Raw genomic sequence first — 24,297 nt, 5'->3', positions numbered from 1 at the left:
GAGGGCTGACCGACAGAGAATGAGGAATCTATTAAATCTTCAAAGATCTAGTTTTCTGCAGCCCCCAACCTCCTTTGCTCTAGGCAATCCCAAATATCCAGCATTAATCATGCATTCGTTCCTCTTGCCCCAGCTTCCTCTCCCATACCTCCTAAAATGCAGCGTAACATTTATTGCCATCCCTGGAACTGATTTGGTGCACACTACCACTCAACAGAAGAGTTTATATTTAAATTATGGACTCTCCAATAGTTTAAACATGTTTATTTTCCTCTTGCCTTGCTCTTGGTCTTGTCCACAGGAAATTTATTTTTGCCGGACAGCCATCCGTTTATAAAAACGTGCTTTGTACAAACTTCTTTATCTTCTTTGCTGATGGTCTCATTTTCTTTGCGGTCTGTTTGTCAGTACTTATATTTTTCTGTGTGATAAGAAGGTTATCTACCAAATGGCAGTAGACTTACTGCCAGTAGTGGCAGCTGTTCAATTTTATATGATCTTCTGAATTATAACTTTCCTAGGGAAAAGACACAGTGTATGTGCATTAAATGTGATTATTTTAAAATTTGCTTATTCACATATACAATCAGAAATATAGCTTTCCATCTTTGGGGCAGAATAATAACTCTCCATAAAAAGAGGCCTTGCATTTTTCTGATGACGTTCACTCCAGGCAGCCTAACAGCTTTCAATTCTGTCTCCACCACTTCTTTAGCATTTGACTTTGGGCAGGATACTCAATTTCTTTGTCTTCACTTTGCTCATCCCCAAAGTGAAGATATAAATATTACCATCTTTGGTAGTATTGTTTGCAGGATTGAGTGAGTTAATATGTGTGAAGCTCTCAGTTGGTGCCTGGCAGGTAGAAGGCACTCCATGAGCTTTGGCCATTCTTATTATTGCAGGAATAACTTTGTCTCAATGGCAATCAAAACATCATCTTGGGTTTTGTCTGTGTGACTGATGGACTGACGTTTTCATCACATCAACCATTATTTAGGATAGCATAATCTCAGTTGTTGAGAGATGTTATTAAGGAAGTTCAGTAACATTCAAGAAAGTCTCAGCAACACTATTCAATAATATTGCAGAACCATATCACCTTTTGCAGTCAATTTAAATAACCAGGAAACTGTAAACAACCACACTTTTTCCAGAGTTGCTTTCCTGATGGGGCATGCAGAACAGTACAATTGGTACAATGTACGTTAGGTGTGGGCTCTTCTCAATGTTAAGTGTAAATATAAAGATAGGAATGTAAAAACTGTAAAGGCTATTTTAATTGTATGTGTGTGTATGTTATGAAGGTATTCTGACAAAAATTGAAAACATTTCTCTTATTCCATCAGATGCAGAAACAAAGGAAGCAGTTCTAAAAGTAGTATGGGCTGCATCATGTTTTGAGATATAGAAGTCCGACAGGTACCTAGTAACATGTTACGGCCAGGAACAGGGGAGCTGTTCATGACTCCTCTCCCTCCACCATGTCACCCAGCTATGCTCCTACTTACTGCTCATTCAGCCCTGTTGGCTGCAGACTCTAAGTGTCTCTTAAATCTGTCCCCATTGGTTATTCTCAACCATATTGAGCTTGGATGACTGCAGTAGTCTCCTCAATGGTGTCCAAATTCGATCTTCTCACCTAAAACCATAACCAGAGAAATCTTTTAAAATCTGTATTTGGGGCATTGTCCTTAGAGACTTAAGCCTTAAATGGCTTCCTATTGCCTACCCAATGAAGTCTCCAATCTTCAGCTTGACTATGGGGCCCTGAGTAACTGAGCCGTGCCTCCTAGACAGCCTGGGTCCCTCTTTGCTCTGCTCACTCAGTCGCGTTGGTCTTCCTCTCCTGGAGTGTGGCTCACTCTCTACACCATCGACTGTTCAATTGCTGCCTGCCCTTCAAATCTCAGCATCAACACTGTCCTTTGATACAGGCCTTTTCTTGCTGCACTGGCACCTCCTTCATAAACACCTGCCATTTCTAATGACACCAACCTGTGCTTCTCCTTTTGAAGTGTTCGCCCTATGTGGGATACTTGTTGACATTTTCTCCATTTAAATATGAGCTCCACGGGGGCAGGCACCACATTTGTCTTGCGGCAGATGTTAGCCTCTGATTGGGCAGAATATCTGACATATAATTTTCAATGCTCGTTGAATATGTCAATAAATTTAGGGAATCCCTAGATAATTTCTTAATACCCAATTACTATATTTTGAGATGGCTTGCTGAACTGGTTTAAATTCGGATCTGAATAATGCCAGACCTACTTAATTAAATGAAATTTTAAATAATTCAATGAAGGTATTTGACCATGAAATGGAAATATAATGGAGTTGTTAAAAACATCGTCACCATAGTTAGAATGCTGTGTTCAAATACTGCCTGTGCAACTTAGATGTGTCCCCAGGCTAATTACTGACCTCTAGTTCCTCTACTTCCTCAGCTGTCAAATTCTTGTGAGAATTAAATACACGAAAATACCTAAAGCACTTACAAGAATAATAAGCCTAATAGTTCAGACATATTCATCTAAAAGGAAAAGTCTCTTCTCTTCTTCCATCAATTAGATGTCTGTCTTTCATATTTTCAAGCTAAAACATTAGATAATATAAAATTATAAAATTGCAGAAAGGAAAAACTCTGAAAAAATTTTCCATGACCTTTCCTTTGACCAAATATCCAGATTGGTCTGGTCTGGACAATTTAGATGTTTGGAGTCTACAACATAGCACATATGCACTCCTCCTGGTCAGATGGATGGAACAAATCAACCTTGGTATCACCATCCAGAGTATTTGCTCATCCCAGGTTTTCTCCTTTCACTCACTGAGCTGAGTATAGACAGTCTTTCAGACACCTTCAGATTGTCCATGCCAGGAAATTTCCTACCCGCACAGCAGTGGGTCGCCCACTGAAGGGAGAAACCAAGCCTTCTGTCAGGATTCTTGATAAGCTGCCATTATCTGAGCAGAGGGTTTTCCTTTTGTCCTGACAAAAATGTCTGTATACATCAAATAGGATAATTTCCTATTCTACCACCTCAAGAATTCAAAATAATCTTTCGTGAAAAAGCATCAGGAGCTTAACAAAAATCACACTGAGTTACTGTTTCTGGTTTTTCTAAATAACAAAGCCTTATTAGGTTCCTACGTATGATTCAACAATTAAATCAAATGAAATTACTAATTTCCACCCCCCTCTTTCACTCACTGCAGACTGCTTTATAGAGGATGTAATCCATTGCGAGCTACTAAAGGAAGGACACGTCTTCCAAGGTATATTCACTCTTAAAAAATGATCAGGTTGGTTTGGATAAATATCTTTGAAGTCTTTATATTTTAAAGAAGTTTTATTTAAAGTACAAGATTATAATTGGTCCTATCTGTCAAACTGAAAAAAGATTTTTTTTGCTGTCAATAATCCACTTTAGATATATAGTGATGCAAAAATATTTCATCTTTTAAATTGATTGCATATTAGCACATTTTGGCCAATGAGTTTATTTTTCTTTTTATTTCCAAAGATGCAATAAAGTAAGAGAAAAAAGCTTTTAAACAGGCTTTTAAACAGCCAGAAATGACATGATTTATTTGCATGAATTGCACATATGGCTGAAGTTCTTCCTGTGTCATATTTTCAATACATTAAAATACTTTCTACATTATGATGTTTTATAAAATTTTTCTAAGCAACTCTGGGGAATATAGCTATTATATCCTTAGGAAGAGGAAATGATCCTCATTCTTCTGGGAGTTTAGTGTTATTAAAGAGGTTTATAAGCAGTAGATATGGAAGTTAAATTTATTTACTTTAGTTTTCTTTTGTGTTTGTAATTAAGCATCATAAAAATGCACAAAAGAGCAGACACAGAAAGTAATAAATGTAACAATATTGTATAACTTCACTGTACTTCAAATGTATATTGACCCATTTTGCCTTCAGAGTAAATGAACTTGGGAAATCATTTTACATATATATATATATATATATAAAAGATCCATATATCTAATATATTATATATATATAAGATCCATAAATATATATGTACTTTTAGGACTGCTATATCAGAGGCAAATAAAGGGTTTGCTATTTCCCTGAATTTCCACTACACACATTTTAAAAGCAAAGTGGGTTTACTAGTGGTGACATTTTAAAACAGGAACATTTGGATGATTTGAAGTGAACTAATTCTGAGACTCAGTCATTACCATGGCAACACCAGGGTTCAGAAGTCTTCACATGGAGGCAATCATTGGGTACTCTTGCGTAAAACACAGATGATTTAGTCCTGCTTTTGTCAGAAAGGTTAAATGGATTCTTTTAATAAACTGGAAAAATGTGCCAATACGTCCAATATCCATGAAAGTAGATAGCACTAATGGTTCATCAAGCCTAAGTCTTCCCACCAAAGGGGTTCGACTTCCTTCAAAACATGTGGGAGAGTCATTTCCCCTCGTTTCTGAGATGGTATGTCGTTAGCCTTCCAAAAAGCGAAGGACACTAATTGATTCCTTTATTCAATTTTACAAATCATTCCTTGTGTATAACTTTTGCTAATAAAGCAAAATAAATTTCCTGCCTATCCATCCAAAATATTCCTGTATCACAAAGTTTAAGGAAGGGATAAGCATAAATGTTCCACTCTCCCCCTTGGTGGAGGAGGGTGAAGTGAGAAAAACAAAACAAAACAGAGCAGAAACTAAGATGCTTTGAGAAGGCTCTCACGACATTTTCTTGACTGAGGGTCATCACAGACAATGCTTTCTCCACTTATTTATTTGGACACTTAAGGAGAATAAAATAAACTCTTGGTATCTTTCCCTGTTTTTAGGGTTAATTAGATTTTCTGTAACAACATACAAATATATGCAAGTCACAGTCATCAAAGGTGACACCCGTTGGTGGTGGCGGGATGCAACAGACTTTAAGTGTAAAGCTGTGTGTAGACTGCTCTTGACCAGGTAGCATTTCCAGAAGACTTTATCAAGTAAGAGGCTTTGCACAATTCTGTAACTGTGTGTTTAGAGCTTCCCAAGGAACAATCACAGATTGAGAGACTCAGGGACATGAGCACAGCCATAGCTTCCAGTCTTTTCTGTGTGTGTTATCTACAGGGTGGTCTTTATTCCAAGTGAATCATTTCCATCCTGTACACCAGTACATGTGCTGAGCACACTTTCATAGACCAAAAATAGAAGTGATGATTAACAAAATTCCTCCATAGGATTTACAGAGGATTGGGAAGAGAATTAGAAAGGAGGTTGAGTTCACCCCATGTGCATTTGAGAGGGTTCAAGACTTGCCTTCCTCCAATTTACAGACATACACTGAGAAACCACTGAGCACAAGTACAAGGCAGTTGCAGAAAAATCAGACAATGTCTGAGTCCCCATAGAGCAGGAAAGATGGTCATGTCATTTATGTATAGGCAAATAGTTCATTTTCAATATAAGAAGTGTTTAAAACAAAGTCTTCTAGGACCAAACAATACTATGAGTTTTGGGAGTCAGGGAAGAAAAAATACTTTTTGTTTATTGACCTTTCTTAATGTAGTGAAACACAACTATCAAATCTTAACAAGAAACGGAACACGGCCTTGTTACTATTTTTTCCACATCATGATATGGTTTCTGTGAGCCGGGAGCCCACGGATTCCTTATGGGGGCTAATCAGGTGTCAGCTGGGCTGTGTTCTCAGCTCTGCAAGAATCCACTTTCAATCTCATTCAGGTTTGGGGCAGAATCAGCTTGCAGCTGCATGACTCAGAGCCTCAGCTGTTGCTGTTTGTTGACGAGATACGGGCCTTGGCGTGGGGATGCTCCCAACATGGCTGCTCACGTCATGAGGCCAGCGAGGAGGGTCTCTTCCGCCTACCAAGCTGGAGCCGTACACAGTACAACGCAAAGCCTCATCACTGGAGCGACTTCCGTGAAGAAGGAGGAAGTCAGCGGTCACCCTTGCGTTCAAGAGGAAAGCACGTAAGCATGAGGGCCCCCTGGCTTCTATTCACCACACGATCTACGATCCCATTTTACAGAAACAGTGTCTGAAATGATGGCTTGCCAGAATTCCCATGGTGGAAGACAAACCCATCTTTAAACACTGGCTCTGGGTCTCTCTCGACCACTGCTCCTCCAGTGCAGGGCGTAGAAGACAACTTTGAGTCATGACTCATGGAAAATGGTTAATGTCCTCCCAGATTCCTGAACAATTAATTCTTCACTTTCCAGAGTTCTTCCAAATATAGATTATTGGTGCTGCACTAGCAATGTCCTGGAAACACTCAGCTTTTCAGTTCAGCTTTCTTTTTCCTAAATTGAACTTGGTTATATATGGCTAAGTTTTAGATAGAATTTTCAGTTCAGCTTTCTTTTTCTTGTACTGAACTTGATTATATAGTGCTAAATTTTATGTAGAATTCAAGCCAAAAAACTGGAACTCCTCGTGGCTAAGACCAAAGGATATTAGTGTAAAGAGAGTGGAAATGGGATTGACCAAGTGGTATAAATTTTTCCAAATTTTGACTTCCAACATCCCAATTTTATTTTAAATGGAATTGTTGGCATATGCCCAGTGTATCAAATAAGTAAATGTTATTTCTGATTCATTCATTCACTTAACATATTCATTGAGAGACAGTTCTGACAGGCACATCTAGGAAGCTAAACTTGGACGTGATAAGGTTGCTGGCCCTCAAGATGTTTTTGTTCTACTGGGGAGATAGGTAATAGCCAGCATATAATGTGATTGTGTGTGTGTGTGTGTGTGTGTGTGTGTGTGTGACTTTAGGAAGTAGAAGTTGTCAGAAGAAAAATAAAACAAGATAGGTAGATAGAGAGTTCCCTGAGGGAAGGTAACCCTCTAATTAAGAAGCCAACTAAAGACGTTCCTCTTTAAAAATAGCATTTGAGCAGAGAGCTGGATGAAGTAGTGACAGAATGAGCTGCGTGTTGTTCTGGGGCAGGTATGTTTCAATAGAGGCAAATGCAGGCATTATCACCATGAAAGAGCAGACTGAAGTGGATACAGCAGGTATAGACAACTCTTTTAAAATGTGTTGTGAAATTGTAGCAGAGGGTTTATAATCAGGGAAGGTTTTGTTGATGTTATAGTTCTTATGATGAAAGGTATTACAACATATTTATGAGGATATAAAAATCATACCAAAGAGAAATAATACTTGATGAATTAGTGGAGTAAGTCAAAATGTCAAATGCAAAGGCCTTGAATAGGCACAAGAAGATGAAAGCCATTTCTCATATAGTATTGGATAGGAAGACAGGTTCAGACACAAGGAGCTTGGCAGCCTTGATGGAAGGTAATTCCCTAGATTTCTCCTGAATGCTTCCACTTTCTCAGTCAAATGAGAAGCTAAGCCATCAGCTGAGAGTGAGAGAAAGAAAAGATGATAGAGACTGGAGAAGAGAGACAGAGTTGAGAAATTTATTGTTTGTTAGTGAGAGAAAGACCAAATTAAAGGTAAGATTGCTGGACAGAGCCAAAGGTGCACTTCTGTTTGTCCAACCAGAAATCTCAAAGGTAATTTGTCAGAATGATTGAGTATTTTCTTGTAGCCATATTTACCTGCTCTTGTCTAGCCAAGGTGGTGTTTGGCCAAGCTCATCCACTAGAGAGAGAGAGGGGTCAAGGCAGCTGTGAGTATAGCCATGGGTGAGATTAGTGTGGGAAGGGGCCACTGGCAGAGGTGGGGACACTACGAACAAGGGAAGGACAGGGAGTGAGAAATGCTGAAGGCCTTGAAGAATCGTGGAAGAGGCATCTAGGACGAGTTGCAGAGGCCAGTGGGGAGCCTTCTCAGCTGGTCTCTCCCCTTTCCTGGACTGTCCACTCTGAATGGCCCTTTGCACAACACCTATGACTCTGGATAGGGAAGAGGCTATTGTCAGTATCTATGTTAACTGGGTGATAATAGTAGTAAAATAGTTGATAACAGGGTGTGTTGTCACCAGTGAATTAAAAAAAAAAAATGATAGAACCATCAGAAATCTGTTTTAAAAACAACAGAAGTAAAAACAGAAAAAAAAAATGTGCTTGTATCACAGGAATACCACACTCACCCTCAATGCCCGTCTTCTATCATACCAAACACATACTAGAGACCACCTGTCCAAGGCAGCATAGATCAGTTACACTTTAGCAGAAACCTGAGGTCATTTTACACATCGAATCAAACCCTGTTACCGTTGTGATGTACAAGACACACACGCAAACGCCAGACTACAGAGGCAAAAGAAGAGGTGAAATCTTAAAATCTGAGGATCTGACTGAAGAACTAGCTAGCCTTGAGAATAAGCCTTTGAGTAAATGGAATGTTGATACATAACATATGAGTCTGAAATTCAAGCGAACAGGTGGGGATGGAAACATACATTTCAGAATGTAAATATGAAAGTCATTAAAAGCTACAAGACAGAATGGAATTAGCATTGGAATGAGTGCAAGCAGAAACAAGAAGAGGCTCAAGAATTGAGCCCCTGGTGGCCCCATGTTATAAGGATAAAGACAAAAAGAGGGAAATAAACTGAGAAGGATGAGCCAGAAAGTATGAGGACAATCCAGGAAAGCTGGTGTCTTGAGTAGCAAGTGAAAAATGTATTGGAAGGAGAAAGAAATGGGGTCAGTATTCTATTCTTCTTCCTTGTTGCTACCTCCAGACCATTCATCTTCCATAAAAACTTGCATCTATATACAATACTTCTATAGCACAGAAAGATGAGACATGGATGTGGATTTCGATTTTAGGTGTTAGAAACGTAGGGTTTGTTGAGTGCATTCATAGTAATGGATTCGATCCCAGAGTAGAGGTTGATTTTATTAGAATAAATCTAAGAGAAGAGTTGCAGGGAAAAAAACAAGTACAAGTAACTATTTCTTGGGAATTATTCGGTTTGAGAATGGGGGAGGACATCAGCTGGAGAAGGATGTGGGTTAACATTATTTTTTTAAGATGAAAGAAACAGCATGTTTATACACTGAAGGGAATGACTTATTAGTGAAGAAAAATGTGTGAATGCAGAGGAAAATGGGAAACTTAATTGAATGGTATTCATAAGTGGTTGAATAAGACAGAGTATAATGCACTTTACAGGCTGGGCCCCAGAGAGGGGCATGGCCGAGCCACCCACAGCAAAACGAGAAGACGGAATGCACAGACCCATATTCAGTCTGTTGAGGGAGCCTGTAGGAATTTTCTGACTGGCTTCTATTTTCTATCTGAATCAGAAATCAAGAAACCAGTTTGGTGTGAGAATGGAGGAGGAGGTGTTGGAAGTTTGAGGGGAGGAAAGGTGTGAAAGAGAAATGTAAAAGAGGAGAGTGAACAGGAAATATGTTATGAGTGTAGTTGCCAGGAGGTATTAGGAGCCCTTTTGGGGTTAGTGATCATGAACTTAAAGTTGGACCTGCCAGCATGGATGTGCGTATTTCTCCAGCCCTGATTAGTTCCATAAAAGGTTGTACAAATGTAGGTATGGAAGAGGCAGAAAGTTGGTTATACTCAGCCCGTAATGTATTTTTTTTCCAAGCAACCATGATAAAGCGAGGGAAGGATAAACATTTGGGGTATACACCAGGTAGTAACTGTGCTTAGGGGCCATGGAAATTATTCTGCATGAAGGGAAAAGTGAATTGGCAAAAGACAGAGTAAAGGTATGGTAGGATTAAAGGGCTGTGGGTTCCTGTAAGGTCAAAGGGTTCTAGAGGGAGTGAACTAGGAAGATGGTGTTTGGAGACAAGGATACCTGGTCCTTGGTCATGACCACAACTAGGAAATGACCGTGGGAGCCGTGACTGAGTTGAGTGAGGACAAGCTTATGAAAGGAGGGGATTCCCAGGAACTGAGAGGCCCGGCTGTTGAAAGGATCACCTACGCAAGAATTCAGATTACTAAGAATAATAGCAACACAGAATGGGATCTGATAGCTGGTAAATGAACAGCAACAAGGAGCAGGAGGAAGAAGATGTGTGATATTCACAGCAGGGTTTTCATGGAGGAGACAGTGTCAGAAAGCGGGAATGAGAAGTAGCGAATCATGCACCTTCTCTCTAGGTTTAGTAGAAACGTGTGAAACAGAAGCAGCCCCACCATGGAAGCAGACATCCAGCTTCTTTCCGTTGCCAAGTGCTCCATTTCCTCTACAACCCCCCGTCCAAGTTCCTGAGAAATGAAATGTGATTGTCCAAACATTTGTTTTGAATCTTGTCATGTCAGCTTGTAATGAATGACTCCTCTGTCATGCTGTCACCCACAGTTCCATGGTCTGGAGTTGGGAGTAGGAGCTAGGAGTGACTGGGGGTTGTGATTTGGTTATGATTTGGTTTTGCCATCTATGACCCCGTAGAGACTGCTGGCTTGTTAATTAATGTGAAATTCTTTTCAGAAAAAAAATCCTGCAGTTAGGAAGTTATGTTGCATGTAAAAACATGAAAAATATTCTACATTTTTAAAAATAAAATATATTATATTACAATTCTGTTTTTCGACCCAATTAGTATCTGGCCAACATGAAAGTATCTTGCTCAGAAACAATCCAGTGAAAGGCAGCGTGTGAAACAAGAGTTCTGCAGTCTTTCCTCCTTCCTTTGTCCTCCTGATGGGACTTTTTGCATGCACAATGTTTATTTTGGCTAATCTTTAGTGGTAGCCTGTTAAGGCTATGCCTCCAGTGCTTCCAAACACTCAGATTGTTTATGGAGCATAAGAGCGATCACAATTAACTTGATTTGTATCTTTCTTAAATAGGGAACCATACTTAGCTAGAGACCAAGTAACTAAAACCAAATGTAATTGGAGTAATGTGTTTACGGCACACTTTTAGCAAAAAGAGATATTTACTACTTTCCAACTCAACACACACACACACACACACACACACACACACAAATGTTCACACTGTGTGCACATCCTACCACACATACACATAAAAGATTTAAGTGCTAAAAACAAAACAAATCAAACAGTTATTTAATTACATTAACTTTAAGTCTACTGTACGATACAATGAATCTTGAAGTCCAGAATGTAAGTTTAGAAACTTAATCCTCAAAAAGAGTATAATCACTAAATTTTAGTTGTTTAAGTAGGAAAAAGAACAAATTGAAGCAAATAAGTAAAGATGAAAACAGAATGCCGAGCTGTATTAAGTCATAGTACGTTAAACATACTGTTTCTTTAACAATACACTATGTTTCACTGCAAGATGTTGCACAAAGACTGTCATAGGAGCTAAACTGTGATGCCTTTTAATGAAGATATTGCATGGAATGCTAGCTGACTTCCTCTTCATATATTTGAAATTCTTTGCGGAATTACAACTTGTAATCGGAAACAGAACACCTGTTCTGGTCTAGACTTGTAGAAAAAAACTGAATATTTATTCAGTATTTCTTTACAGACAAATGAATTATATAACTGGAAAGTCAAGAGTTTGTATATATGGTGCGGATGGGAATGTAGAGCTGATACATAGAAGCCAAATAGGTGAGCAGCTCTGATCCTAACTTAATATATTCTTCTCTCTCTGCAGGGTGCATTGACTGGGAGCCTCAGGCACTCCTCCAGCAGTAAGTGAACTAGGATGCAACATCTGTTCTTTGCGCTCACCTAACATATGCTTTGCTTCTTTTAGTTGTAGTTCAGTGGTAAACCTAAGTAAATGCAACCTTGAACCAAGATCAAATTGTCATTTCCCCCAACCGTCCAGCCTAGATAAGCCATGTGTTTGTTCCCTGACGTCACTTGTAAAGCAAATGAAATACATATGCAGAGCTTTTGCTTACTTTACTAGTGGAGTCTGAACATTGTACAAGCAAGTGCCTGCCAATTGCTTTAGCTGTTGCTGAAAAGTATAACAGTGGCCTGAGAAGTGTGAAAAAAGGCACTTTCCTTAATGACTTTGAACGGTAACATTCTGTTGAATAAGTTTGGGAAATAAGCATCAAGGCTCCTTCTTTTTGTGGAAGACAACAATTCGATCTTACTTTTCTACTTATTCTCATGCAAATGAAATTGGTGAAATAAACACGTGAATCACTTAGTACTATTCATTTACATTTGTCATGTTGGGTTTAGCTCATGGAATTGCATTAGCTTTTCTCCCCATCTGCCATTGGGCATTTTTCCTCTGCTGATATGTAACAACAATCTTTTAAATGTATTTGGTTTGTAAACATGGGATTTTTGTCTTGTGTTTATGCTGCTGACTTTCATGTTAGACCATAAGAAATAATAATTAGAATTGTTATATAGAATAAGCAATAATAGGCCGGGCATGGTGGCTCGCACCTGTAATCCCAGCACTTTGGGAGGCCAAGGCGGGTGGATCACGAGGTCAGGAGATCGAGACCATCCCGGCTAATATGGTGAAACCCCGTCTCTACTAAAAATACAAAAAATTAGCTGGGTGTGGTGGCGGGTACCTGTAGTCCTAGCTACTCAGGAGGCTGAGGCAGGAGAATGGCGTGAACTGGGGAGGCGGAGCTTGCGGCCCAAAACAATCATTATGATAACATTCTGTGTTTTATCAAATTAGATAGCGATATGGAAGGTGTATAAAAGATCTAAATCAACTTCTAGAAATAAAAACAACGTTCATTCTGATGAGAAATTTACAGGATGGGATTAATAGAAAATTAGCCACTGCAGGAAAAAAAAAAAAGTGAACTTGAAGACAAAGTAATAGAAACAATTCAAAATAAAACTAAGAAAAAACATTTAAAAAGTGAAAAAAATCAATGAATTGTAAATCATCGTCAAGTGGTCTTATATCTACCACTGGAGCTCCTGAAGAAGATGAAAAATGGGGGTGCAGGAAAATAATTTGAAAAAAATAATGGTCAAACATTTTCCAAACTTGACAAAAGTGATAAACCTGCAGACTCAAGAAGTCAAGAACCTCAAACATAAAAAAGATACACTATAATCAGTTTACTAAAAATATAATGAAGAGAAAATCTTAAATGAAACCAGAGAAGAGAGACTTATTACATTAAAAAAGAGCGAAAAATAAGAATGACAGAGAGTAGATTTATCATTAGAATCAACGCAAGTGAAAAGAGACCTCTTCAGTGTACTGGAAGAAAAACACCTGTCAAATGAGAATTCCATATCCTGCAATATGTGTCTTTCAAAAATAGAAGTGAAATAAAGACTTCTTCAGAGATACAAAGCCCCAAACCTGATAGACTTTATTACCAGCAGACCCACACTGCCAGAAGTATTAGAAGAATTCGTTCAGGTAGAAGAAAAATGAAATCATTGGAAACCTGGATCTACACAAACATATTGAGAACACTAGAAATGATAAACACAATGAGATCAGCACAAAGTTTTGGAGGAGAAGAAAGGAAGTCCACTACTTTGAGTTTTAGTATTATAGTTAACATAATATTACTTGAAATTAGGCTGTTATAAGTTAAAGATGCATATTATAAACTCTAAATCAACCAATTGAAATCACATAATAAAGTGTTATATTTGTTAAGCCAAAAAATGAGAAAATATATAATTATAAAAAGTCTTTCTTCACCTTTTCCTCTTTTTTGCTTTTTTTTTTAAGTTTTACAACTAATATTGGTAGTGTTTTACAACTAATCTAAAAGAAAGCGAAAAAAGGAGGAAAAGGTGTAAAAAGGAACACACATGAAACAAATAGAAACCAGAGTCAGGTAACAGAGCTAAACAGAAGCACATGAATAATGCCGCCATATGAAAATAGTCTAAAGAAAAGTCTCCAATCAAAAGGAAAAGATTATAATAGTGAATTTTAAAAAAACAAACCCAAATACACCTTGTTTACAGGATATGCCCTTTTACATTTTTAATTGATATATCCTAGTTGTAAATATTTGGGGGTACCTGGGATATTCTGATATATGTATGCAATGTGTAATGATCAAATCAGGATAATTGGTACCTATCACCTCAAATATTTATATTTGTTCTATGTTGGGAACATTACAATTTTTCTCTTCTAGCTATTTTGAAATATACAATAAATTATTTTTAACTATAATTTTCTACTGTACTATCAAATACTAACATTTATTCTTTTTATCTAAATGTAATTTTGAACAAGCCAACTTCTTTTTATTCCTTTTCCTCACTTCCCATTCTATTAATAACTTCTGATTACCACCATTCTAGTCTCTACCTCCATGAGATCCACTTTTTTTGCTCTCACATATGAGTAAGAGCATTTAATATTTGTCTTTCTGTGCCTGGCTTATTTGACTCAACATAATAACCTCTAGATATAAAAAAAAATCAAATTCCATCACTTGCAGCAACATGGAAGGAACTGGATTTATATTTGTATGTGTGTGTATATATATGAGTAATAAAAATAAAGATGTGGAAAATATACCAAATTTTACATTAACGTTAATAAAAATAAATCTGGATTGGCATATTAATTTAAAAACAGCAGATTTCAGAGGAAAAAATGTGATCATCTTTTTTTTTTTGAGGCAGAGTCTGGCTCTGTTGCCCAGGCTGGAGTGTGGTGGCGCCATCTCAGCTCACTGCAAGCTCCGCCTCCCGGGTTCCCGCCATTCTCCTGCCTCAGCCTCCCAGGTAGCTGGGACTACAGGCGCTCGGCACCGCGCCCAGCTAATTTTTTTGTATTTTTTAGTAGAGACGGGGTTTCACTGTGTTAGTCAGGATGGTCTCGATCTCCTGACCTCGTGATCCACCCGCCTCCGCCTCCCAAAGTGCTGGCATTACAGGCGTGAGCCATTGTGCCCGGCCTGATCACCTATTTTTAAAAGTTTGTTTCATAATGATAAAAAGACTGAATTCATCAAAAGGACATAACATTTAAAATACTTACGCACCTAACAGAGCTTCAAAATACTTTAAGTTGTGAATGACATCAGCATTATGACAGACTAAGAAGCTACAGGTCCTTTTTCCCCCAAAATGATACTGAGTTAGCAGCATTATGTGGACTAGAATACCTCTGTGAGAATTCTAGAAACCACTTGACAGGCTATAAAATCCAGGCCATTGTAAAATGCAGAGAAGATTCCAGTAAAAAAAGTAGACAATAATGTGATGTTTGACACTGTTTATGTCCCTTCCCTCCCACAGCATAGCATGTTACAATTACGAGACATCCTCTCACACTGGCGTTTCTCTGTCAGGGACTACACAAATGAATGTTTCATATATCCAATATTCTGGCTTGTCTAGAACGGCTTGAGGACTTCATTTCTATCGAGCTTGAATTGGAGCATTGATGGAATGGGTGGCAGAATTTAGAAACTCTTGAAAATAGGCAAGCAGTAAGTTGGAGCTTCCATTCTGCTGCCAGACATTGGGGAATAGGGGTGCAAATGATCAGGAAAGATTTGAGAAGTCCTAGACCTCCATCCAGTCTTAGGGAGGAGGTCTTTCCCTGAATGAAACCAGTGTGCAAAGACTAAAAGAGAGTTTTTTTTCCCCCAAATGCCCAAATTCCAGAAAAGAATTACACAGCATACATAAACACAGGAAACGTATCCCGTAAATATATACACCTACTTGGAACCTATAAATTTAAATTTTAAAAAAATTAACAAAGAAACAGGAAAACATGGTTCGATGAAAGAAATTAACAATACTCCAGAAACCATTTAGGAAAAGCCCACAGTTAAAAATCATTCTCAGTGGTAAAATTCTGAAATATTTTTCTTTGCAACCAGAAATAAGATAAAGATACTCTTCTTGCCACTTTCATTCAACATAATATTAGAAATCCTATCCATAGCAATTAAACAAAATAAAGAAATAAAGGGAACCTAAATTAGAAAGGAAGAACATTATCTTTGTTCAAAGATATGATCTTATAATATAGAAACTCATAAAAGTTTTCTACCCACATACAAACCTGTTAGAACTAATAAGTGAATTCAACATAGCTGCAGGATATAAAAATTAACAAACAAAAATTAGTTATGTTTCTTTACAATAACAATGAATATTCTAAAAGAGAAATTAAGAGAAAAATTACATTTATGATAGCATCAAAAAGAATAAAAAACATAGAAATAAATCTACCCATGGAGGTAAAAGACTATACAGTGAAAACTACAAAGCAGTTCTGAAATACAGTGACAAAGGTACAAATAAGTGGAAAGACATTCTGTGTTCATGAATTAGAAGACTTAATAATATTGGTAAGATGTCCACATCCCCCAAAGAACTTTATGAACTCAATGCAATCCCTATAGAAATCTCAGTGGCTTTTTTTTTCCTTGCAGAAAAAGAAAAATGCATCCAGAAATTCATATGGAAGCTCAGGGACCCTGAATAGTCAAACAATTTTGAATATGGAGGAATTCAAAAGAATCACATCTCCTTATTTCAATGCCTATTACTTAGCTACAGTAATTAAAGTAGTGTGTTACTGGCACAAAGACAAACAAATAAAGCAATGGAAAAGATGAGAGAGCCTAGGAATATACCTTCACTTATATAATTAAATTATATTTGATAAAATTGCCAAGACTACTGCATGTGGAAAGGGTAGTGTCTTCAACAAGTGATGTTGGAAAACTAGATATTCACATGGAAAAGAGTGAAGTTGGAACTTTATCTTTCACCATACACCAAAATAAGCTCAAAGTGGATTAAAGGCCTAAGTATAAGACCTAAATCTATAAAATTTCTAGATGAAAATATAAGGGAAAACCTTCATGACATTGGACTTGGCAATAATTTCATGTCTATGACACTAAAGTACATATGACAAAAATTAAAAACAAATGGGATGACATCAAACTGAAAGCTTTTGTAATTAAAGGACTCAATAAACAGAATGAAAAGACAGTCTACAGAATGGGGGAAAATATTTGCAAGTCATATATTTGATGAAAAGTTAATGTCTGGAATATATAAATAAATACAATGCAACAACAGAAAATAATAAAAACTAGTTACAAATTGCCAAAGAACTTGAATAGACATTGCTACAAAGATGATATATTAATAGCCGGCAAACATATAAAAAGTACTCAACATCACTAATCACTGAGAAAAGTAAATCAACAAGATATCAACAAGATATCATGACATGCCCATTAGGATGGCTACTGTGTAAAACAACATCAACAACAAAACAAACAAACAACCACAAGAAAAATCACAGAAAATGAATCTTGGTGAGGATGTGGAGAAATTGGAATTCTCTTGCACTCCTGGCAGAATTGTGTAATGATGCAATCATCATGAAAAACAGCCTGGAGTTTCCTTAAATAATTAAAAAGAGAACTAGCATATGATCCAGCAATCTCATCTTTGGGTACTTATCCAAAATGATTGAGAACAGGGACCTGAAGAGATATTTTTACATTCATGTTCTTAGCAGCACTATTTGAAATAGCCAAGATGTGTAATAACCACAAAGTCTGTGATGGATACATAAAGCAGAATATCATTCAGCCTTAAAAAGGACAAAAATCCTTTGCTACAACATTGAGAAACCATCGGGACGTTATGTAAAGTGAAATATGCTAGTCACAAGATGACAAATATTGTATGATCCAATGTACATAGTATTAAAAAAGTCCAAGTTATAGAAACAGAATGTGGAATGGTGGTTACCAGAGGCTGTAGGCAGAGTAGAAAGAGGAGCTGCTTAATAGGTATAAACTGAAATTTGCAAGATGAAAATGTATGGAGATGTGTCTCACTACAATGAGAATATACTTAACATTACTTAACTGTACACTTGGAAAATGGTTAAGATGGTAAATTTTATGTGTTTTCTGCCACAATAAAGAAATAGAAATATATTAAATAAAAACTGATAGAACTGAAAAAAAGAACTAGACAATTCTTCAAATATGTGCTGATATTTTAACATTCAGCCTTATTAACTGATAAAAGAAATAGAAAGTTACTAAGAATATAGAAGACTTGAACAACTATATCAATCAAGTTAATCTACTTGACACCAAGAATACTCCTTGTAACAACATAAGATTTCACATTATTCTCAAGTTCACATGTAACATTTACCAAAATAGACCATATTATGGACAATAAAACAGGTCTTAATTTATTTAACATGATTCATACCATATAAGATATATTCTGTGGTGAAAGTAAAATTAAATAAGAAATAAATAACAGAAAGATATATGGACATTCCTGAATTATTTGGGTATTACATAACATACTTAAAAACAGTCCATGTGTCAAATAACAAACCAAAATGGAAATATTAAAATATATGAACTGAATGAAAATAAAAATGCATCATGTCGGAATAAGTAGGATACCACTGAAGCAGTGCTTAGCTGAATGTATAGTACTAAACATCTATATTAGAAAAAGGGCTCCAAATTATTCACTTCACCTTCCAACTTAAGAAACTAGAAAAGAATCACCAAATTAATCACAAAATATATAGAATAAATAAAACAGTAAAAATCCGATAGTAACCAACAACATAAAAATACAAACAATAGAGAAATTCAAAAAAGTAAAGATAAATCTTTGAGTCAATCAATAATTAATAAATCTCTAGCCAGAATTATGTGAAAAAAGCACCAAATTTCCAAAGAATGGAAATGGCATTACTAAAGATCCATAGATATTAGGTAATAAAAAAGAACGCTGTAAACAACTGTATGCCAGGAAATATGACAACTTCAAAAAATGAACACATTTATTGAGAAAATACAATAGTCACTCAAGAAGAGTTAGATTACTTGAAGTACTCTACATTGTCGTTAAAAACCTGCCCCTACCAAAATTCCAGACCCAGATGGTTTCGCTGATGAATTATATCAAATATTTACGGAAAAATGCCAACTCTACCCAAGTTTTCCCAGAAAATTTAAAAGGGGGAACCACTTCCCAACACATTTTGTGGCCTGGATTTACTCTGATATCATAACCAGACAATTATATTCATAGAAAATAAAGCGTAGACTAATATTCATCATGAGCAAAAATGCAGAAGTTCTAACAAAATTATAACAAATCAAATTCAACAATATACAAAAATAGTGACATATAAAAAGTAGGAGATATTTATTCTAAGAATTAAGGTTTGGTTTTATGTTTGAAAATTAATCTGAAATTACACACATTTATAAACTGAATTTTCTGGTAAGTGTTCTTAGAAAAGTTAAGATAGGCACATCTCAATCTGAAAAATGGCATGAGAAATGCCTAGAGCTAACATCAAACTTAATAGCGAAAGATTGAAACTTTTTTCACTAAGGTGAGGAGCAAAACAGATTCAACTCTCACCAGTTTTATTTAACAGTTTACTGGAATTTTTAGTCAATGAAATCAGGAAAGAAAAAGAAAAAAAATCACCAAGATTGGAAAGGAAGAAATACTACTATATGTACTCATTAAAACTCTAGGCTGTCTTTTTTGGAAATTAGTGAACTGTTTCCAAAATAAATACAGAAATGCAAAGCATCTAAAATAGAATATGTTCAATAAAAAGGACAAAGTTGTGGACCTAACATTATTAGATTTCAAGACTTATCATATGATGGCAAATATGAGACCAAGAGAATAAATAGATATTCCAGAAGTAGATCTATTTTGACAAAGTTTTGCAGAAGATTAAATGGAAAAAGGATAGCCTTTAAATAAATGGTGCTCAACTAATTGGATATCCATATGTAAATAATGCATCTCTAATTCATACCATGCCTTATATAAAATATTAACTCAAATAAGATTTAAGAGTTAAGTCGAAATTACAAAAATTCTAGAAAAAGGAAACAAATTATTTGTGACTTTAGATTAGGCTCAGATCAATAATAGAATAAATTGATGTGTTGTAATTCATCTAAGTCATCAAAATTGAACTGCCCTTCCAAAGGTACCATGAATGACAAGACAAGCCACAGACTGGGAAAAACTATTTGTCAAGCTATATGTGTAACGTCTAATAAAGAACTTGCATTCAAAATATTTTTAAAAAATATTCTCAAAACTTAAAATAACAAACAACGCTATTAAAAGATGGGTAACTGATTTGAATAGACACTTCATCAAAGAAGACATGTGGATAGCAATAGGCACATTAAAAGATGTTCAAGGTACTTAGTTTTTAGAAAAAGTCCAAATGAAGTGCACAATATGACAGCACTATACACCTATTTGAATCAATTTCAAGACACTGTCCACACTAAATTTGGTCAAGAATCCTGAGAGAACTGGAATTTTCACACTACCGGTGAGAAGATAAAGCCATGGAGTTACTTTAGAAAATAGTTTGATGGTTGCTTAACATTTTGTTATGCATACATACTTACCATAGGATTTATTGATTCCCATTCTAGGTGTTTCCCCACAAGAAATGAAAGCATATGTCCATGCAAATATTTGTGCATACAAGTTCATACGAGTTTTATTTGTAACAGTGCAAATTAGGAAACAACCCAAATGTTCATTAACAGATGATTGAATATAAAAACTGTAGCACACCCATGTGATGAAATACTACCAAGCAGCAAAAATGAAGGAAGTATTGATACACTCAACTATGTGAATGAATCTCAAAAAAAAAATCATTCTGAATGAAATAAGTCAAACAACAACAACAAAAGGTACACTGTGTAGTTCCTTTTACACAAAGTTCTAGGAAATGTAAGGTAATAGATAAGGCCAGAAAGTAGGTCAGTGGTTGCTTTGGGAAGGGGCAGCCAGTATCAGTTTTAAGGGGTGACCATATGCCAAAACCTATTAAGTGGTACATTTTAAACATGCAAAATTTATTTTGTATCCATTTTTTCTTAATATAGCAGTTAACAAAATGATAATTTTAACTACATTTATGACAATATTTTGGTCTGGGCTTCATGAACAATTACCTGAATGATGGCTCAAAAATCTCCTTTTGACATGTGATCAGATGAAAGAAGATAGTAAATGCTGCAACATGTGTGCCAGTGGAGAATTTGTAATTCTTTCCACATAATGTAACTTAAAGTTTACCAAGAGACTATCTGGTTTAATGTAATAACCAAACGATATTTTAAAGACATTCATACTCTCACTCATTCTTCTGCACTCATCAAATATTTAATTAGAGGAATGCTCTCTGAAAAGTGTATGTATATCATGTTCTAAAAAATCAGATGCAAATTTTGTCTTTATGCTCTCATAGAAAAGGATGTTACACAAAGTATGTACAAACAACAAAGTCATTTTAAATCCTTAAAATACATAACAGAGAGCTTGATACACAGGATATACTCAACAACAATATCACGTCGTAAACAAGAGTGATCAAAGGATAGATCCAGTATCATGGGGCGTTTAGAGAAGGAAGATCTGTGTGTCTGTGTGTGTGTGTGTGTGTGCGCGTGCGTGCAGAAAGGGTATGTTTGAGGGGAAGTACTGAGTGTCTAGAAAGCTTCCTGAATTGGATGACTTTGAGAAACAATTAAATACTGCCCTATAGCACAGGAATATAGGTAATATGAAGATGAAGCTGGGTAAATGGATCAGAAGAAGAAAAACAGATTTAGGTCTGAATTTTCTATTTTTCCTTTTTTTTAAAAAAATTTATTTCACCTTCCTCTTCATTGTAATCTTCATTAGTAGAACAGAAAATAAATTGAAAATAAATAATTAAAATTACAGTTCTATGGCATACATCAAAAAATGGAGGTTTGTATATTAATTATATATGAGAAGGTAGCTACCTGCTCTTAAAAAATAAGAAAAAAGTATACAGCCATCACATAAAAAGTTTCCCATACCAGGTTTTTTCATAGCTTGCACAGCTTCTTCCTTTCATCACTAGACTCATTTTTCCACCGTCCTGACCCCAGTTTAGGATACAGTGCATTCAGTGCAGTTTCTAGCCACAAACTCTAGAGTATAGAAAAAGATTCACGTTACTCTGGGTATTTGGTTCAGGAGTTTACCTTGGGTTTTAGGTTGGATGTTTTTACTCACAAATGTTTATAAACCTGCTACTCCATGCAACGCACTGTTCTAGCACTAGATGAGAAATGCCAAAGAATGAAAACACTTTCACCATCAATGGAGACTGCAATAGACAAATACAGATGATAGAGATAACACACCTACAATGTCGAAGAGGAAAAAAGTACTGAGTAAAGAGCAGGCTTACTTCAAGGTTTTGCTTGCACCTTGTGGAGGTTCTAATTCCTTTTGCGTCTCCTAGAGGTGTTTACTAGCTTCTATATGCGTATATTACCACACCATGAAGTAGTGTCTATCTACTTGAGAGATGATTCTTCATGCTTCTATTTCTTAGGACTCTTTTTTAAAGGTTTAATGTTTGAAAATGTTAGTAGGTGTTATATGACTGCATATGTTAAGTGAATCTCCCTTGCGTAGTTGAATGGTGTGGGAGTGCACTGTTAAACCATCTGGTTGGTCCAGTTGAAAAAATCCCTCGTACTTGATGAGATGGGGATGTAGGCTGAGGAGCTGGCCTGGTTGAAGAGCTGTGGGAACACCCTCCTCCTTCCTTCCTTATTTCTTCTGAGGTGGAAATGTGATGCTCCAAAACACATTTCCTCTCTTTTCAGTTCCTTCTGTCCTTTTCTTAAGCTTAATAGTTTTGTGTTCTGGAAACTATTTCATTGGTTTTTGATTTTATAGTCCTCTCTTTAGTCAAATGTACACAGCCAAGGGTACTGAGGAGTAAACCAAAGTAGAACAATGTTACACCGCTTTCAAATTCATTCACACTTTCACCAGAGTGATATTTCACAGCTTTTAATATTATCAGGTGACTTTCCTATGTAAAAGCACCTAGTCACTCTCCATGACAAAGTCCAGCTCTTTGGCATAGCTTGTCCATATCCTTACCTCGCTACCTTTCCAGGCGTCTTTCCCATAGCCTTCTTTGTAGAATTCACTGCCCATACTGCTTTCCTAACGGCCTAACTGCCTTCCTTCTGCCTGCCCAAAAGTGTACCAGGCTCACTCGTGCCAGTGCTCCCTCGGATGCCTGCCTAGATCACGTTTTTACCTCCCTTGTTCATCTGGTTCTCCCCACCCTCCTACTTCAAGACTTGTCCTTCTGGGTCAGCAAATCTGGAGAGCTTCTCCTCTTGCTCTAGGGTGAGCCAAGTGCCTCTTTTCTCCCTTTGCCCAGTGTACACACTCCTAAAGCAATGCATGATATTATGTTACTCTGTTAAATCACAGGTTATATCTTGGCATCTGTGCCTGGCACATAACAGGCACTCAGTAAGTATTTATTGGGCCAAAGTGAAATAAAGAGTGTTTTAGGTAATCAAGTACAAAGCAGAGGTTTAAGAGACTAAATAGCTCAGTGTGATCATCTTTGTCATAGATTGTAGTAAAAATAACCTGTGGAAAGTGACTGATTATTGACAGGTAGCCTTGGGTATGCAGCTCAAGTAGGCATTATAAAATAAAAAACATGATATTCCACATATTTTCAAAAAAAAACTTCTGGCTTACTCAAAAGGTAAGTGTTCTTTTAAAAACTTCAATGGAAAAGGAGTTACTTCCAAATCCTTGGAGAACTCCTTCTCAAGCCCGGAATAAAGCAAGGTCTACAGAGACAAAGTGTAAATAAAACTATGATGCTGAGCTGGTAAGCAGTGCTAAGCATTGCCTTCAGATGAGTTACCTAGACAGATTCCACAACTATAAAGTGAGACGAATAATAATACATAAAACACTAAGCATTTGAGTAAATTAAATTAAATTATTTATGTAGAGCAATTAGAACAGTACTGTACCTTATAACATTTAAAACAGAAATGTAAATTCTGCTTTTTTTCCAAGGGTCAACTCCACACAGTTTTGCAATGGACCCTTCCCCAGCCCTCCAAAAGCTGAATATTGTTGTGTATCATATCCAAATTCAGTATCACCAGGGCATAGAGTAAGTGCCAACTGTAAGGCCATAGCTATACGTCCACTCCACTGAAATACATTGTGTCCCTTCATTCTGAGAGTTGGGTCATTGCATTTCATCCTCTAGAGTGAGAATAGACTGCACATTGGAGAGGTCAGGGAAATTATGTCTTTCTATGTCTAGCCCTTTATAGGTCTGATCATTTGAGTGCTTGACATCATCTATCCACTTATCTATCCCTACAATAATAAAATACGGGAGTAAAGTAGCTCTTATCTCTAGTGGGAGAGTGCATATATTTTATATGTCAGTTCTTTGAAAGGGGAAATTCTTTCGGAGCTTCAGAAAATATCACGGAAGACTTAAAGGAATGTTTGGGAAGAACATGCATGAGTATTACCTACTAGAATTACAATTTTACTGCTTTAAAGTAATTATAATTTT

The 24,297-nt window shown here is 36.5% G+C and overlaps 1 long non-coding RNA gene across 1 annotated transcript; it reads right to left on the bottom strand.

Annotated features, from left to right (window-relative positions):
* Positions 1 to 249: 249 nt before the first annotated feature.
* LOC119627533 (uncharacterized) lies at positions 250 to 23,049 on the bottom strand. The gene is made up of 4 exons (XR_005243707.2): positions 22,838 to 23,049; positions 22,123 to 22,654; positions 1,512 to 1,642; positions 250 to 517 (listed from the first exon to the last, which is right to left on the bottom strand). It is a non-coding gene; the product is annotated as an uncharacterized lncRNA (long non-coding RNA).
* Between the last annotated feature and the right edge of the window lie 1,248 nt (positions 23,050 to 24,297).

The sequence above is a fragment of the Chlorocebus sabaeus genome, chromosome 3 (genome assembly GCF_047675955.1).
Source record: "Chlorocebus sabaeus isolate Y175 chromosome 3, mChlSab1.0.hap1, whole genome shotgun sequence".
In the NCBI taxonomy this organism is placed as follows: Eukaryota; Metazoa; Chordata; class Mammalia; order Primates; family Cercopithecidae; genus Chlorocebus; species Chlorocebus sabaeus.
This window is presented reverse-complemented; position numbering and strand designations above follow the sequence as displayed.